The sequence below is a fragment of the Giraffa tippelskirchi genome, chromosome 1 (genome assembly GCF_054371585.1).
Source record: "Giraffa tippelskirchi isolate mGirTip1 chromosome 1, T2T-mGirTip1v1.2.pri, whole genome shotgun sequence".
NCBI classification, from domain to species: domain Eukaryota; kingdom Metazoa; phylum Chordata; class Mammalia; order Artiodactyla; family Giraffidae; genus Giraffa; species Giraffa tippelskirchi.
This window is the reverse complement of record NC_137275.1, coordinates 10063408-10080255: the sequence shown is the minus strand read 5'-3', so window position 1 is coordinate 10080255 and position 16848 is coordinate 10063408.

Genomic DNA, 16848 nt, shown 5'->3' with positions numbered 1-16848 from the left:
ATACTCTGCCACCCCCTTCTTCTTTTGCCTTCCATCTTTCCCAGCATTGAGGTCTTCTCCAATGAATCAGCTCTTCACATTAGGTGATCAAAGTATTGGAGCTTCAGCATCCGTCCTTCCAATGAAATAAAGTCCTTCCAACTTGAAAAATATTGATGATTGAATGGAAGATTTCATGAACTCTGGCTCACCAATTGCATGATTTATTGTGATATCTTGATAAGCTCAATTCAATTAACCACATTCTCTTAGGTTTATTTTGAATAAGCCCAAGGAAAACAAACTTGTATTACTACATCATTTTTAGTTCCTCCTGAAAAATAGAGACTAAATAAAAATTTAGTGTAAATAAGGATTATTTTCCATTTAGAACAGGCAACGAATTGAGTGAATGCAAATCAGTTATCTGTTTCCAAATGTGGACATTATAAATAATTCACTTGATCTTATTTTTCTATTCAGGTAGGACAATGCTAATTGAAAGCAAAACAAAACCCCCAAGTCCTCAAAATAACAGATTATGTTGGCTTTCAAAGCCATTGATTTTGTGTGTGGGCTGATACTCCCTTTGCTGAATTTTTAGTTCTCTTTTATCCTCAAAGGAAATGGATGTCAACTTTGGAACCACATTCACTCCAGATAACCAAGGGTGAGTCTTACCACAGTAGAAGGAACATAGCAAACTCTTGGCTACACATCAAAATAATTATTGCTATCTGACTGGGGCAAAGGTGTGGTGACTTTATCACCCTATTCCAGGTTTCCTATGACTCTAGAAGAGGAAACATTCTGATGAGTTTGCTGTCATCATTAACATTCCTCCGCCTCCTTTTTTTCCTTTAGAAATAAGTTGACCAGGCATGATATTTCTAGTTTGAAAAGATCACTGTTTGATTTATTATATATTGTGGTCATCATAGTACAATGATTCAAGAATCATTGAATAAATGTTTATTGAGTATCTTCTAATATTCTAAACACAATGTTGGGTGTGGTTGAAACAGCAGATGATTTTACAAAATTTCTTACAGTCGAGAAATGGTCAATCTCATAACAAAGACACTACATACTTTCAGAAAACTGCAATCACATTTGATATGTAATCCATGTCAAAAAATAGATAACATATTCTGCAGAAATTTAGAAGAGGTTTTGACACTTGGCTTGTGGTCTTCATTGATGACAGGGCAGAATAGTTGAATACTGAGCATTGACTTGCAGTCTAATCAGCTCTGAGAATCCCACATATCATTTCTCTGCAAATGAAATTTAAAATTATAGAAATAGCAATTTAAGTTTAAAACAACTATGAGAAAATATATTGAATTATAGCCCATAAACCAATGAAAATGAAAGTTGGAAAACAGTAGAGGAAATCAGCATAATGAAAGCTGTTTCCTTGAAAATATCAATAAAATTTATAAATTCCAGCAAAGGCACCTGGGGGGAGAGAAAAAGAGGAGACACTAATTGTCAACATCAAAAGCAAAATAGGAGCTCATCACTGTTGATCTGCTAGACAGTAAATGAAAAGAAACAATACTACAAACAACTCTATGTCCACAAGTGTGATAAATAATAAGGACCAACTCCTTAAAACACAAACTGCCAAAATTCATACAAGAATATACAGACAATATAAATAAGCCTACATATATTAATGAAATTAAGTTAGTAATTAATAAACTTAAAAAAAATCTGACCTCTATGTTTTTATTAGTAAATTATGCTCAATATTTAAAAAAAAATATTCCCCATACTCTATTTCAGAAAATTAAATTAGGGGGAATACTTTCTAATTCTTTCTCTGAGGGCAGTATTATATCCTTATAAAGACCAGATAAAGATGTTACAAAAAGGAAAACAACAGACTAGACCAATATCTCTCATGAACAGATGCAAAATTCCCCCTCCCCTAAATGTTAGCAGCTAGAATCCAAGAGTATACAAAATATAAGTATATGCTATGACCAAGTCAGCTTTATTCCACGTATGTGAAGTTGCTTCAACATTTGGAAATCAATAAATGCAATTAGGTATATCAGGATCTGATTGATCCTATCAGATGACCCTGTCAATTGACATGAAAAGCAAAACATTGACAAAATCCAACACTCATTCATGGTTAAAAACAAACAAACAAACAAACAAGAGAAGAAGAAGAAAAAAAACAGCTTTCAGTAAAGTAACAATAGAGTGAAACTTCTTTAACTTGATTAAGAACATCTACAGTCCATGAGGTTGCAAGAGTTGGACACGACTTAATGACTAAACCATCACCACCACAAAAAGTCTACAGATAATATCTTATTTAATGTTGGCATATCAGACCCTTTCAAAGATTGGAAACCAGGCAAGAATAGCCTCTCTCATCACTACTATTTAATTCTATGCTGGAAGTCCTTGCCAGTACAATAAGATGAGAAAATAAAATATACAGACTTCCCTGGTAGCTCAGTTGGTAAAGAACTCAACTGCAATGCAGGAGACCCAGGTTCAATCCCTGGGTGGGGAAGATCCCCTAGAGAAGGAAATGGTAATCCATCCCAATATTCTTGACTGGGAAATCCCATAAACAGAGGAGCCTGGAAGGCTACAGTCCATGGAGTCACCAAGAGTCAGACACAGCTTAGCGACTAAACCACAAAAGGAAGAAGCAAACAATATTTATTCACAGATGACATGATTATCTATGTAGGAAATTCCAAGAAATGGACAAAACACTCCTGGAACACATAGAGAAATATAGGAAGGTTGAAAAATACAAAACTGATAACAAAAATTCAGTTTATTGCCTCTATACCCCCAAAGAGTTCCTGGGACTGCAAGGTGATCAAACCAGTCAATCTTGAAGGAAATAAATCCTGAATATTCATTGGAAGGACTGATGCTGAAGCTGAAGCTCCAATAATTTGGCCACCTGATGCCAAAAGCTGACTCATTAGAAAAGATCTTGATGCTGAGAAAGTATGAAGGCAGGAGAAAGGGATGAGATGATGAGATGGTTGGATGGCATCATTGACTCAATGGACATGAGTCTGAGCAAGTTGTGGGAGATGCTGAAGGACAAGGAAGCCTGGGTTGCAAAGAGTCGGACACGACTGAGAGTCTGAACAACAACAACAAATGCCTCCAAAGAGTGATTTTGAAATTAAATTAAATTTGAGTTTAAAAGAAACCAAAAATAATGCCCAAATATGGATTGCCCAAATGTAAAATAAATATCTGTAAGTCCACACTGATACAAATAAATGACTAAACAAATACATAGGAGAGAAGACACAAATCTCTGTACAGATTTTTCAAATAATTCATGGAGATATTCCACTCTAAGAAAGTGGAACAAAACAGTCAGCTCCTTAAGGATGCGTCACCCTCAGTGACTTCTTACCAAAGAGTACAGAGTGGAAACAGGAGTAAATAAGTTTACAGTGGAAAAATCTCACAGATACTATCTCAGTTAGGTGGTCAAGGTCACTGTCGGCAGTAGTAAGTCATGTTGAATTCTGATTAAGTTCAAAAGCAAAAGGAGCTTCATGAGTTTAAATAGAATATGGCATTCTAACAAATTCCCACTAATGTAAGATATTAATAATAGGAAAATTATAGAGGGGATATACAGATATACAGGGATCATTTGTATTATATTCCTAATTTCTCTGTTAGGTTAAAGCTGGTATAAATATAAAGTTAAAAAGTTATCACATTTTCTAAGACATAATCATAGTTTAATACTGCAGATGAATCTCTGAAAGAATTTTGCATTTGACAGTGAAAATATTAAACTTCTTTTTCCTTTTCTGTCTTAAAAAACTGATGACCTTGAAAAAGTCACTCAATATATTTAGACATCATTTTCCTCATTTCAGGAACAATTAAATACTGTATTTTCTACTTGACTTCACAGAACTGCTGTGAGGATTAATTCGTACAGTGAATCGGAAAAGACAGATATGTTTGTGGAGAGACAGAGAGATATGAGAGAATACAAAGAACTCGAGGATAACTGAGTGAGAATATAACTAAGTATGAAACAAACAAACAAAAACATGTGAGTTAATTAAAGAGGCCCCCTAGTTCTAGACGGGAAACCTAAAGAAAGTCCAAGCTATTGGTTATGTTTACAGATAACTGAACTGCTATGTGAGTGAGCCTGTTCTTAATTAGCTTCTGCTCCAGAATAGTTTTATGACCTTTAGCAAACCACTTCCCCTATTTTGCTTTTAATTTGCAAACTAGACATGGTGTTTCCTCCCTAAATTTGCTGTGAAACAGCCACTCACATAGTATCAAAGTAGCAATTGTATGTCTATATCCATTGGTAAGACTTGCCTTCACTTTTCTTATGAAAAACTTATCAATACAATTCTCTTAACTCCTGATAAACCATGCACATTTTGTTAAGGTATTTCTGCCACTCCTCTGTTAGTTGATATTTGTGTATCACCAAAGATCTTGCTAACAAAAAGTCTTTAACCCATAAACTGAAACAAAACTCTCTCTTTAGTCCTTTCAAATGAATTATCTGGGTGTTTTTCTTTTTTTTTTTTTTTCAGATAAATTATTACGTTTGAAATACCTTAAAAAATAAGTTGATCTTACAACCTATTGCCTAGTGTATGGAATCACAAGCCAGAATATTTTTCTATTTCTCCAGCAAATGCCATTCAATTTATTCTTCTAGATTGAGCTGAAATATAATTTTATTCAGGTAACAGTTCTCATCTATTCCAGTATATTAAGATTTCCTTATGCACAGTGCCTGTTGTAACCATACTTGATTTTCTGAAACACTGCTGTCAGCGCTTATGGATTGTCTCTGTTCTTCCCACTAGGTGGCAGTTCAACAGCAGGGTGGTTAGAACGATTTCTACAGCTCTCTTTAACCTCCTCTCCTTATAAAAACAATGCCCAGTACCTACTGTGTTTCCATATACTGGGTGTTGCATTTGTGGCCTAAGTGTCTGATGAATTTTTTTTCATCTCTTTCTACGAGACTTTGGATTCCCAGAAAGTTCACAATAATAGGAAGCGTGCTTTTGTGTATTCATTTCTTGTCTATTTTATCTATCCAGTGTCTTTTAGAGTGTTTGACACATGTTATTCACTCAATATACATCTGAGGTAGATGGAGATTTAAAAAATAAAGAGGGAAGGGAGTAAGAAAGAGGAGATTGAGAGCAAAGAAAGGCAATTACATTGAAAATGGCCCACTTCCTTCTCAGATAGGTATGATATTATAACACCAAGTATTTAAAAAAGGACATTTAGATCCTTAATTGGGTTGAGGCCTGGGAAACATTGAATGAGAACCTGGAGCAGAGGGGTTGGTAGAAGAGGTAACAACCAGGAAACAAGTCAAATAAACAAAGCTGATCATCAAAATGACTGGCCAGTAATAGCTGTCGTAGAGCCATACATAAAACCAAATTGGAAAGAAGAAAGGTTATTCTGAAAGGATCATCGGTAGGGATTGTGATGACCCTGAGCCAGCCTGCACAGCTCTGCAGAAGTACTTCCTATGACCTCAGAAACTGGGGTCAGGATGCCTTAAATTTAGGGACAGTCAGCAGGAAGCTACAGAGACTGACAAGAGATAGCATCAACTGAATGAGTAGCAGATGAGTGGAATAGCGGTTGAGGTGATTAAGGATGGGATACACACGGGGCCTACGCGGGAGTGTACCATCTTGTATCTGGATACCTATATCATAGATACTACAGGATTATAATGAATTTACCCTTCAACTAACTGATAAGAAAATCTGAAGGTGGTATGCAGCAAGGGATTAGACGTTTCATACTTTGTGAGACACTGTCTGAGAGCATATGACTCCTGTCTAAAGCTGAAGTCATTGCTCTTCACGTCCTCTCTGAAAAGTTCTCCAAGCTGGATCTGCCACCTTCCAGGGGGAACCTAAAATCATATGAGCAATTCTAAACAAAAGCAGGAAGAAGTAACGAATGTCAAGAAGCCAAGGAGCTTTCAGGATCCAAACTTTGAGTATGCAAGGCTCTCAGTATTCCTCAAGCGTGGGGAAGGCCAGTGTAGGGCCTGGATGAACCTGCAGCTGTAGGTGAATTTCACCCCCACTCACCGAAGCATCTCACTGTGGAAGAGGGAAGCTGACAGGTGGAGAATTTAGCTTTGTGCCCTTAGTGGTTTTGAGACAGATTGTTTCTTTATAAAACACTTCTTGAACTTCTTCTAAGAGAAGCACAGAAAACAGGAACAGTCTTGGGCCAGAAGATTTACCATCTGAGCATATTCATTCTGCTAATTAAATACTTATCATCAAAGTCCATATTGTACTTGGTAATGCCATTGAAATATATAAATTGTTATTCATCTTAACCCGCTTCAGCAGTGGGGCCCTCTATAAAAACAGATCTAAAACTTTTTTTTTTTATCATTGTCTATTTTTACTCTGTAACAAATGAACAAAACATTTTGAGACATAATCGTTCTTTTGCAGATGTCTGAAATGCAAGTCTTGGCTTTTCTACAGGTGCTAAGAAAAGCTATACATTAGTTAAGAAAAAAAATCAGCTTGATGAACACCTGTTCCTTGAGTCCTGACTCTGTAAGTCATAAGATTCAGTCTCATTCTCTTTTAAATTTTAGACTTAGCATTTGAATTAGAGGGGAAAAAAAAATTGAAGAATAGACCTGTGAGTACAATGTGCAGAAAGACCATTAATTATTTCCTATGTCTCAAGTGAATTACCAAGAACAGTTTTCAACCATTATGGAAAATTTATTTATTGCAAAACAAGTTTAAAATGAAGTATTTTTGTGAGAACTTAAATATTATAGCTATTTTTCTTCTTTAGTAATAGTCTCACATTCCAAAACAAGTCTTTCGGTGCCATAAGAATGCAGGGAAAAATATAAAACTAAGAGGAAAAATATAAATGATTTTTTTTCCCCATGGGACTCAGTTTAAATAACAAATCAGTTGCAGAATGAGAACAGCATGTCATAACTCTCCTATTGTTATATGCACTGCTGTGGAATCTTGCTTGTATAATTCAGAACATGTGACACATAATTGACAGAGAGACATAAAACAGGCTAATAACAAGGGGAATCTCTAACAATAACGGGAAATATGGAAATCTCTCTCCCAAGCCTGTCAAGGCACTTCTTTACTTAGTGTTAAGAGAATCCCTCAGAGATAACACCAGTGATTTTTGAAGAAAACAAGCTTCAGATAAAAAAGTAGTAGGTGGCGGACGATCTAATAAAGCATGTTCCGTCCCTCAGTCATGTCTGACTCTTTGCAGCCCCAAGGACTGTAGCCTGCCAGGCTCTTATGTCCATGGGATTTCCCAGGCAAGGATACGGGAGTGATTGCCACTTCCTACTGCAAGCAATCTTCCCCACCCAGGGATCAAACCTGTGTCTCTTGAGTTTCTTGCGTTGGCAGGTGGATTCTTTACCACTAGCACCATGGAAAGCCTCCTAATAAAGTGTGTTATAAAAGAGAGAGAGAGAGAGAAAAGGGACCATTCTAATCAATTTGTGGATTTTTTTTTTTTTCCGGAATACACCATGTCCTCTTATTTTAAATGAAAAATAATTATTTGGGGATTTTTTTTTAAATATGAGATTTGGTTGTTGTTGTCTTTTTTAATTTGTTTTTTGTTTCATTTTGGCCGTACCATGTGGCATGTGGAATCTTATTTCCCAGACCAGGGATCCAACCCCCTCCTCCTGTAGTGGAAGCATGGCGTCTTTATCACTGGACAAATAGAGAAGTCTCAAGGAAAATGGAAAACTATTATATTAGCAGCACAGGGATTCCCTGGTGGATCATACAGTGAGATCTCCTAGAGAAGGGGATGGCAACCCACTCGAGTATTCTTGCCTAGAGAATTCTATGGACAGAGGATCTTGGCGGACTACCGTCCATGGTATCACAAAGAGTGGGACACAACTGAGCAATTTTATTTGACTAACACTATATTAGCAGCACAAGCCAGAAAAGTAAAGCAGGCAGTATTTATTCCAAGAATATTGACAGAGCACCTGGTATATGTCAGAATCTCTCTAGATCCTAATAATGTAGTCTTGAAAAAAGGTAAATAAAAAGATAAGTGAATTAGAGAGCATATGGAAGTTCTCTCAGCCAATACACTCTCATTCCCCTCCCCTAACCCCCTCTGCCCTTTGGGACATTCCAGTGAGTTGAAAACAGATACTCAAGCAAATAATTGTGTGCAATTGCTCATAGTTCTATTCAAGATATTCAAAGTGTAGAAACACATCAAATGTCCATTGATGATAAATAAAATGTATATCTATATAATGAAATATTATTCATCTATAATTAGAGATAGAATACTAATATGGATGAAGTTTGACAATATTCCAAGTGAAAGAAGCCAAGTACAAAAGACCACATATTCCATGATTTCATTTGTGTGAAACATTCAGAATAGGTAAATCCGTAGAAACAGAAAGCATAGTGGTGACTGGTTGGGGGGCAGGACTTGAGAGGGGAGTGAAGACTGGAGGGGGTGGATAGGTAGTTTGCTTGTAGTGAAGAAAAATTTCTGTAAATTGACAGAGGTGGTGGTTATACAACATCATGGACACACGAAAGACCCTGAGTTGTATGCTTTAAAATAGTTACTGTTGAGTCATGTGGATTTTAGCTCAATAAAAGCATCTACTAAAACAATAGCATTATCCTAATGTCTGGATGAGCTGAGCTTACAAATTGCTCTGCCAACTAAAGTAGATCATCACACAACTGATTTGATTGGGACAACCATCAAGATGACATAAATCATTTAAATAGCCAAGGCTGGTTGTGTACCCCTGTCTAGACACAGTCCCAGCCAAGTCTTTACTTCAAAATCATTACCATGAAGGTTGCTTTAGGGTTTGGGACCTAGCCCTTGGTTGACTAAATTTGCATCATAGGGAGAATGTTGTACAAGAGCCAGGAGACAGCAATTCAACTCTAATTCACTTGAGGACTTCAGCTTCTCTTACAGCTTGAAGGAGAAGTAATGATTTCCAATAAAGAAATAAGCTGTAAAATAGTCAGTCATGTCCAACTCTTTGCAGCCCCATGGACTGTAGCCCACCAAGCTCCCCTGTACATGGGATTCTCCAGACAAGAATGCTGGAGTGGTTAGGCAATCCGGTCTCTGGGAGAACTTCCCAACCTAGGGATGGAACCTGGGTCTCTTGCAATTCAAGTAGATTCTTTACCTTCTGAGCCACAGGAAAGCTGCAACATAATTCAAGAGGTCTTCAAATTTATAATTTGAAGCCAATGAATAGCCTTTTAGCCTTCATGCTAAAAAAAAACATGCATAAGAAATAAACAATCTTGAATTGGAAATCAAAAAGTTTCGACTAAACCACAAAAGTCACCTGTCTTTAACCCCACAAATCAGATCAGCAACTGATATTTTTTCTTAATGGGCACACTCATATGTCTACAAATTTGATATAGCCACTTTGCTCACAGGCATCAAATGCACTGTATATTGGAAATGACTGTTATTGAAAAGGACATGTTTATTAAATCCATTAAGTGAGGCATAAAATCTAGGTTTATTGAGAGATTAAAATATAAGAAAGGGGAAAACAGTAGAAGTTAGATACAATTTGGGAAATAAAAGAGAAATAAACTTCACCCTATTGATATCTATATCTTATGTTATTTTTAGCATAATTAGCTAAAAACTATATCCAATATCCATTTTTCCAGGCATCTAGGATCAAAATTGGAGCATCCTTCTTAATCTACTCTTTTGAATAGCCTTTCCATCAGCCAATCAAATTAATTATTCCAAGGTCTGTATTTTTTAAAATTGTTCTAAATGAATCTGCCATCCACTCTTGTCTCCTTAATTTTATTACCATATAGATAGGCATGTTAGGATTCTCCAGAAAAACAAATACAGATATGATATATAATATATGGATATAAATTATGCCTCTATCTAGTAATAATAAAAATAATGTGAAGAAGAAGGAGGAGGAGAGACAGCAAAGTTAGCAGTAACAAGCAATTACTTGTATATAATTGAGTCCTGGATTAAGAAATGTATACGGATAAACTCACAGTTACCCTATAATGAAGATACTCTTTGAATCTCCAAATTAACATTGGTGGTTATCAAGTTGAATTATCAGGTTAGCAAGTTAAAATAACTTGACCAAGGTTAAGGGTGAGATCAGGATATCAGAATTTGATTCCATTTTTTCTGCATCTCAGAGCCTGGATGTAGATTATGATCACTTTACAGATTACTTTTAATTTCATTGTGTGGCTTAGGATATTGAAGCTCAACAAAATTACCCAGGTTCAGAAGGGTTGGAAAGTGGAAGAGATAGTAACAGATATGGGTCCCTGGGACCTCCAAGATTAAGCCTCTTCCTTCCATAGTGGCATCTTGTCTTCTGCCAGGTTATGTCTGACTCTTTGTGAACCCATGGACTGTAGTCTGACAGGCTCCTCTGTCTGTGGGAATTTTCAGGCAAGAATATCAGAGTGGGTTGCCATTTCCTCCTCCAGGGCATCTTCCTGACTCAGGGATCAAACCCGTCTTCTATGACTCCTGCATTGCAGGCAGATTCTTTACCCACTGAGCCATCAGGGAATGATGTGGCCATAGGTTCAGTGCTGAATACCCCTTCATAGCCCCTAGTGCCTCTAGTGTTTAAATGATCACAAGGTTAAAAAAAAAAAAAAGAGAGAGAGAGATCAATTTGATGGAATAGAAGTGTAGGCTTTGGAATAAAAATTTGCTTCAAATTTTGTTTAAACTGTTTAGTAGTTTTGCCACCTGAAACATATTGTTTACATTTTCCATGTTTCCACTTGCTCCTTTCATTCCTTGAACTATATTTATCTGGTATCAGTTCTATTTCAGCATTTTTTAAGACTCCAGAGAGCTGGCAGTAAACATAACTAGACTATACCCTCAGGGAACATAACTTAAAAATACATTGAAAATATAAAGAAGGTAGAATAGCAAAGCAGGACAGCGAGTAACTGAGGGGAGAGATGCAACTTAAAAACAAGGGGATTGCAAAGGCTAGTAATTCAAATATTATTATTTCACCTTATGTTGAAATTCAATGTCAATAAACCATGGAATATATATTTTTCAGGTCTGTTTCCAGATTTGGAGGTCACCCTGTAGAGTGGTCAGATAAGATCGTTTTGGAAAGATGACACTTGAGGGCCTTGAAGAAGAGAGATTGTTGTCAACTACAAATTGGCACTTGCCATAGGCACATGCCATCTACCTACAGCTATTGATTCTCAACACCCTCTGAAAGGAGTTCAGGGTAGAGAGCAAAAATAAGGCACTCTGTGATTTGGAAAAAAACTGGCTGAACAGGTCTTCAGATCCTTATATATTTTCAGGAACCAATTGTGTGAGCCCAATTCTTGTATCGCCTCATAACTAGAAAAACACAAAAGTCCTTCATGGTGATGTCTGCTCCTCAGGACTAGCAGAAACCTTCTGCAAAAAAAATATGTGCTTGATGCATGTATTCCCCCTTTCCCCAAATCACATAAATACTGACCTCCCTTGTACTTCTCTGAAGTGTTTTCTCAGAGCTAACTGAAATGCTGTTTCCTGGACTATTGTCCTCAATTTGCTTCAAATAAAACTTGACTCACAGCTCTCATGTTGTACATTTTTTTAAGTGGACACTGTGAACCAAATGATTATAGTAGGGAGAATTCAGAGGAAACAGTAAATGAATAGATGCTAGTTTTTGCAAAAACACGTGAGGTCCCATTGCTGGATAGAGGGGTGGATGGGTGGGGAGCAGCAAATGGAGTAGGGCAGAAGGTCAGGCCCTAGCTGGCCATTGTTGGGCCTTGGGATTTCAGTCTGTGAACAATGGTAAGCCACCTAAGAGTTTTGAACAGGAGATTGTCATGCTCTTTTTCCTTTTTAAAATGGGACATTTTACACAGGGATGTTTTTTACTTAATTTGTGAGCTGCATACAGCCGTTATTTGAGATAATGAAAAATGCACCCAGCCCCATTCCTGACACAAAACAAATATTAGTTCTAATCTTGCGCCTTCTCTTCATTAATGCTTAGGTTTAGATTTCGGCAGACAAGAGGAGGCATTCTTAGAGGGGAACTCTCAGCAGTGCTGTTTCCTTGGAAAGTAGTTCACTCTTCTTTGTTCTTTGGCTGCCCATTGGGTCTGGGACTGAAAGAGTGGTCTTTAGATATGGGCTCTTGCAAAGTCCCTGGAGAGGCTGGCAAGTGCAGGGCCAGAATAAGAATGAAAGCTGAAGGGGGATTTGATCCAAGTGGGAGGCAGATAATGAGAGGATTAACTCGGGTCAAGTGAAGAAAAAAGTGAGAGAGAAAGATAGATGCCGTGGATGCATATTGAAATAACAAGTGACTGAATGTAACCTTTTCTGCTGCAGATGGCACAGCTTGCTAGCAGGGCATGCTGCAGAAGGCGAGATCTTCCTGGAACTGCAAATCTCTCAGGGGGAAGCAGCCGAGGGGTGGGGGGGGTGCAGAACACAGAGAGGTTGGCTCATTCCTCCTGCAAACAGCTGTTGAACGGCAAAACTTGTTTTCAGAGCTGGTAAGAGCACCCTCAAGGGAACTGATGGCTTACGCAATTGCCTCCAAAAGGAAATTCTTTCACTCCCGTAATGTGATTGCAGACTGGATCACACTGGACTCCACAAGCATATTACATTTTCAAAAATAACTTGCTCAGGTAAGGATGTTGCTCAGATCGGGGTTTGCAAATTCATTAATTCTTACATTTATTTTTTGAGGATCTTCTATGAGCTAAAGGGTCCTTTAGGTGCTGGGGCTGAATATTGATCAAAATTCCTGGTTTCTAGAATGGAATTCATATAAGTTAGGGGCAAGGGGGGCAGAAAATAGACAGAAAAGATTCTAAATATAATGTATGTCAGATGATCATAAATTCTAGAGAAAGTATAAAGGAGGTTAAGGGGATTCAAGGGCTTGAGGGATAAGTGGAAAGGGTATGAAGGTGACATTTGAGACAGAGAGGGAGAGGCTTAACTTGTGCTCTCTGGGGAAAACATTGCCTGACAGAGGGAAGAACAGGAAAAGCTAGGATATCTGACCTCCACGAGCAAAGGAGAGAAGCCTAGCTGAGATCAGAAAGGGGAGGCCAGGACTTCCCTGGTAGTCCAGTGGTTAAGACTCTGTGCTTCCATGGCAGGGGGCACTGGTTCAATCCCTAGTCAGGGAAGTTCCACATGCCCGGCAGTGAAGCCAAAATTAAATTAAATTAAATAAAGGGGGGAAGAGAGGAGGTCACAAGTCATGCAGGCCAGATAGGCCACTGGAAGGTGTTTGGCTTTTATATAAGAGGTGAGATGAGAATCCATGGGAGGACTATGAGCAGAGAAGTGATCTGAACCTGCCTGTAAAGGATCCTCTGATTTCTGTGCCAGGAACAGTCCACAGAGACTTCAGAACAAACATCGGGAGGCTAGTGAAAGAAATCTGGGCTCATGATGGCAAAGATGTGGACCCAGGAGTTGTGGTGGAGGCAGTCAAAAGGGAAAATATTATGGCCTCATTTTAAATATAGAACCAGAGAGCAAATTGATCTCTATATTTGGTATATAATAAAAAACAAGGAGTCATTTCTTGAAATTAGAAGGGCTTTGAAAGTATCGATGAAGACTATCATCCACTCTATTAGTAAACAAAAGATGTCTTGGCCATCAAGCCAGCATACCCTGCAGTCAGTCATTCTGACTGTGCACCCTGAGGGAATTCAGGATGGGAAGAACAGGATGCTGGCCTTAGAAAGTTTAGATGCTTATCAAAGGGATGATTTCCGGGAGCCGTTGTATTTTCCCATACATCAGTTCAGTTCAGTCACTCAGTCATGTCCAGCTTTTTGCCACCCCATGGACTACAGCATGCCAGATCTCCCTGTTCATCACCGACTCCCAGAGTTTACTTAAACTCATGTCCATTGAGTCGGTGATGGCATCTAACCATCTCATTCTCTGCATAAAAGTGCTACTATATATTTATTAACTTGAGATGTCTGATTTGTCTTAAGCAGTAATTTTTTGGTTTCTTTTTTTTTTTTTTTTCCCACAAAATACCTATATATCCTGGCTCACCTTTTCAAAGCAGTCCCTTAGAACTATCTGAGAGGCTGTTTCCCAGGTTTAAGTTGTCAGCAAGTCTGCCAAATAAAACTTAATTCCAATCCACCTGCAATGCAGGAGACCTGAGTTCAATTCCTGGGTCAGGAAGATACACTGGAGAAAGAAATGGCAACCCGCTCCAGTATTTTTGCCTGAAAAATCCCATGGATAGAAGACCTTGGCAGGCCATGATGTTGCAAGGGTAGGACACAACTTCGCAACAAAACCATCTAAATTTTTGGCTGTGCATTTTTTTTTTTTCAGATGACAAAAACAAGTTGAGGTGCTAGGGTTGAGGGGAGATCAGGCATTCGTTTGGGGGTTATTGAATTCAACACATCTATTAGACGGCAGCAAACTGTGGAAAATTCTTAAAGAGACAGAAATACCAGACCACCTTACCTGCCTCCTGGGAAATGTGTATACAGGTCAAGAAACAACAGTTAGAACTGGACATGGGACAACTGATGGGTTCCAAATTGGGAACAGAGTACGTCAAAGCTGTACATTGTCACCCTGCTTATTTAACTTATTTGCAGAGTACATCATGCAAAATGCTGGGCTGGATGAAGCACAGACTGGAATCAAATTTGCCAAGAGAAATATCAATAACCTCAGATATGCAGATGACACCACCCTTACGGCAGAAATCGAAGAGGAACTAAAGAGCCTCTTGATGAAAGTTGAAAGAGGAGAGTGAAAAAGTTGGCTTAAAACTCAGCATTAAGAAAACTAAGATCATGGTATCCCATCCCATCACTTCATGGCAAATAGATGGGGAAACAATGGAACAGTGGTCAGACTTTATTTTGGGGGGCTCCAAAATCACTGCAAATGATGACTGCAGCCATGAAATTAAAATATGCTTACTCCTTGAAAGAAAAGCTATGACCAACCTAGATAGCATATTAAAAAGCAGAGACATTATTTTATCAACAAAGATCCATCTAGTTAAAGCTATGGTTTTTCCAGTAGTCATGTATGGATGTGAGAGTTGAACTATAAAGAAAGCTGAGCACCAAAGAATTGATGCTTTTGAACTGTGGTGTTGGAGAAGACTCTCAAGAGTCCCTTGGACTGCAAGGAGATCCAACCAGTCCTTCCTAAAGGAAATCAGTCCTGAATATTCATTGGAAGAACTGATGCTGAAACTGAAGCTCCAATACTTTGGCCACCTGATGCAAAGAGTTGACTCATTGGAAAAGACCTGGATGCTGTGAAAGATTGAAGGCAGGAGGAGAAGTGGGGTGACAGAGGATGAGATGGTTGGATGGCATCACTGACTTAATGGACATGAGTTTGGCTCTGGGAGTTGGTGATGGACAGGGAAGCCTGGTATGCTGCAGTCCATAGGGTCACAAAGAGTTGGACAGGACTGAGTTTCTGAGCTGAACTGATTAGACAGCATAATAGAAGTCTTCTGAAGGATGAGAATCACAGGGGAAGTTTTCTTTTTTCTTGTTGATGCTGATAAACAGGTGCTGATAAGAGTGCCAGGAGGTACACCACTCCAAAAGACCCATCTAGAAGAATTTGATTGATTAGCAATCCCAACCACAGCTGCAGCAGTGGAAAATACTTGAAATTCATCCCGAGTTTAGATACTGCTAAGTCTTTTTCACACTTTTTTTCCATAGATTAGATGACTCACATGAAGTGAATTTTATGATTAAATTTGAGCTCTAGAGGCTTTAGTTTAGACTGTCTTTCCCAGTGAGCATCCATACCTCTGTCAACCGAAAAAACAGTCACAATCTAAAAGTTGAGAGTTGTTTTATTTGGTGGGAATTTTTAGGACTTCAAGCCCAGGAGACAGCATCTCAAGTGACCCTGAGAGAATTATTCTAGGGATGTGAATAGGAGTGGGGTAGGGGAGGGTGGCCAGAGGTGGGGAGGAGTCAGATTATACAGAAATAAATGTTTGTAACAAAGAGCAGGTAATTTGAACATCAAAAGAATTTTGTGAATTAAAGAAAACAAGATATTTCGAGTTAAGGAATATAGTGCTTTTCTGTGTATGGGAAGATGCAAGATTTTGGGCTCACTAAATCATTGGCAACCCACTCCAGTACTGTCACTTGGAAAATCCCATGGACGGAGGAGCCTGTTAGGTTGCAGTCTGTAGGGTCGCAGAGAGTAGAGCATGACTGAGCGACTTCACTTTCACATTTCCTTTCATGCACTGGAGAAGAGAATGGCAACCCAGTCCAGTGTTCTTGCCTGGAGAATCCCAGGGACGGGGGAGCCTGGTGGGCTGCTGTCTCTGGAGTCGCACAGAGTCGGATATGACTGAAGCGACTTAGCAGCAGCAGCAGCATAGTCATCTCAGCTACCTGGGGCATGTCCTATGTTTTCACATCCTGAGTTCCTCAGGGTTCCTTGTAAGGAGTGAAAGCAGCCTGATGGCTGTTGATGTAAGGATTCTTGTCCTTCCTGAGTGCCCTGGAGGGCTGGAATTGTGATGACTAGGACATCTTTGTTTATTGATATGGCAGGAAATATTTCAATCCTCACCTCCCATAGCTGTATTTAAAGGCGCTTCATTGAGTTCAGGCTGGATCCAGGTTGCATGATGAATACAGAGCTCCTCTGAATCTCATCCACATGTACCTCCTTTCCCTTTACAACACTGGGGACCTCACCATTTATAGCACCTAGGAGCTCTGGCCCATGAAGGAA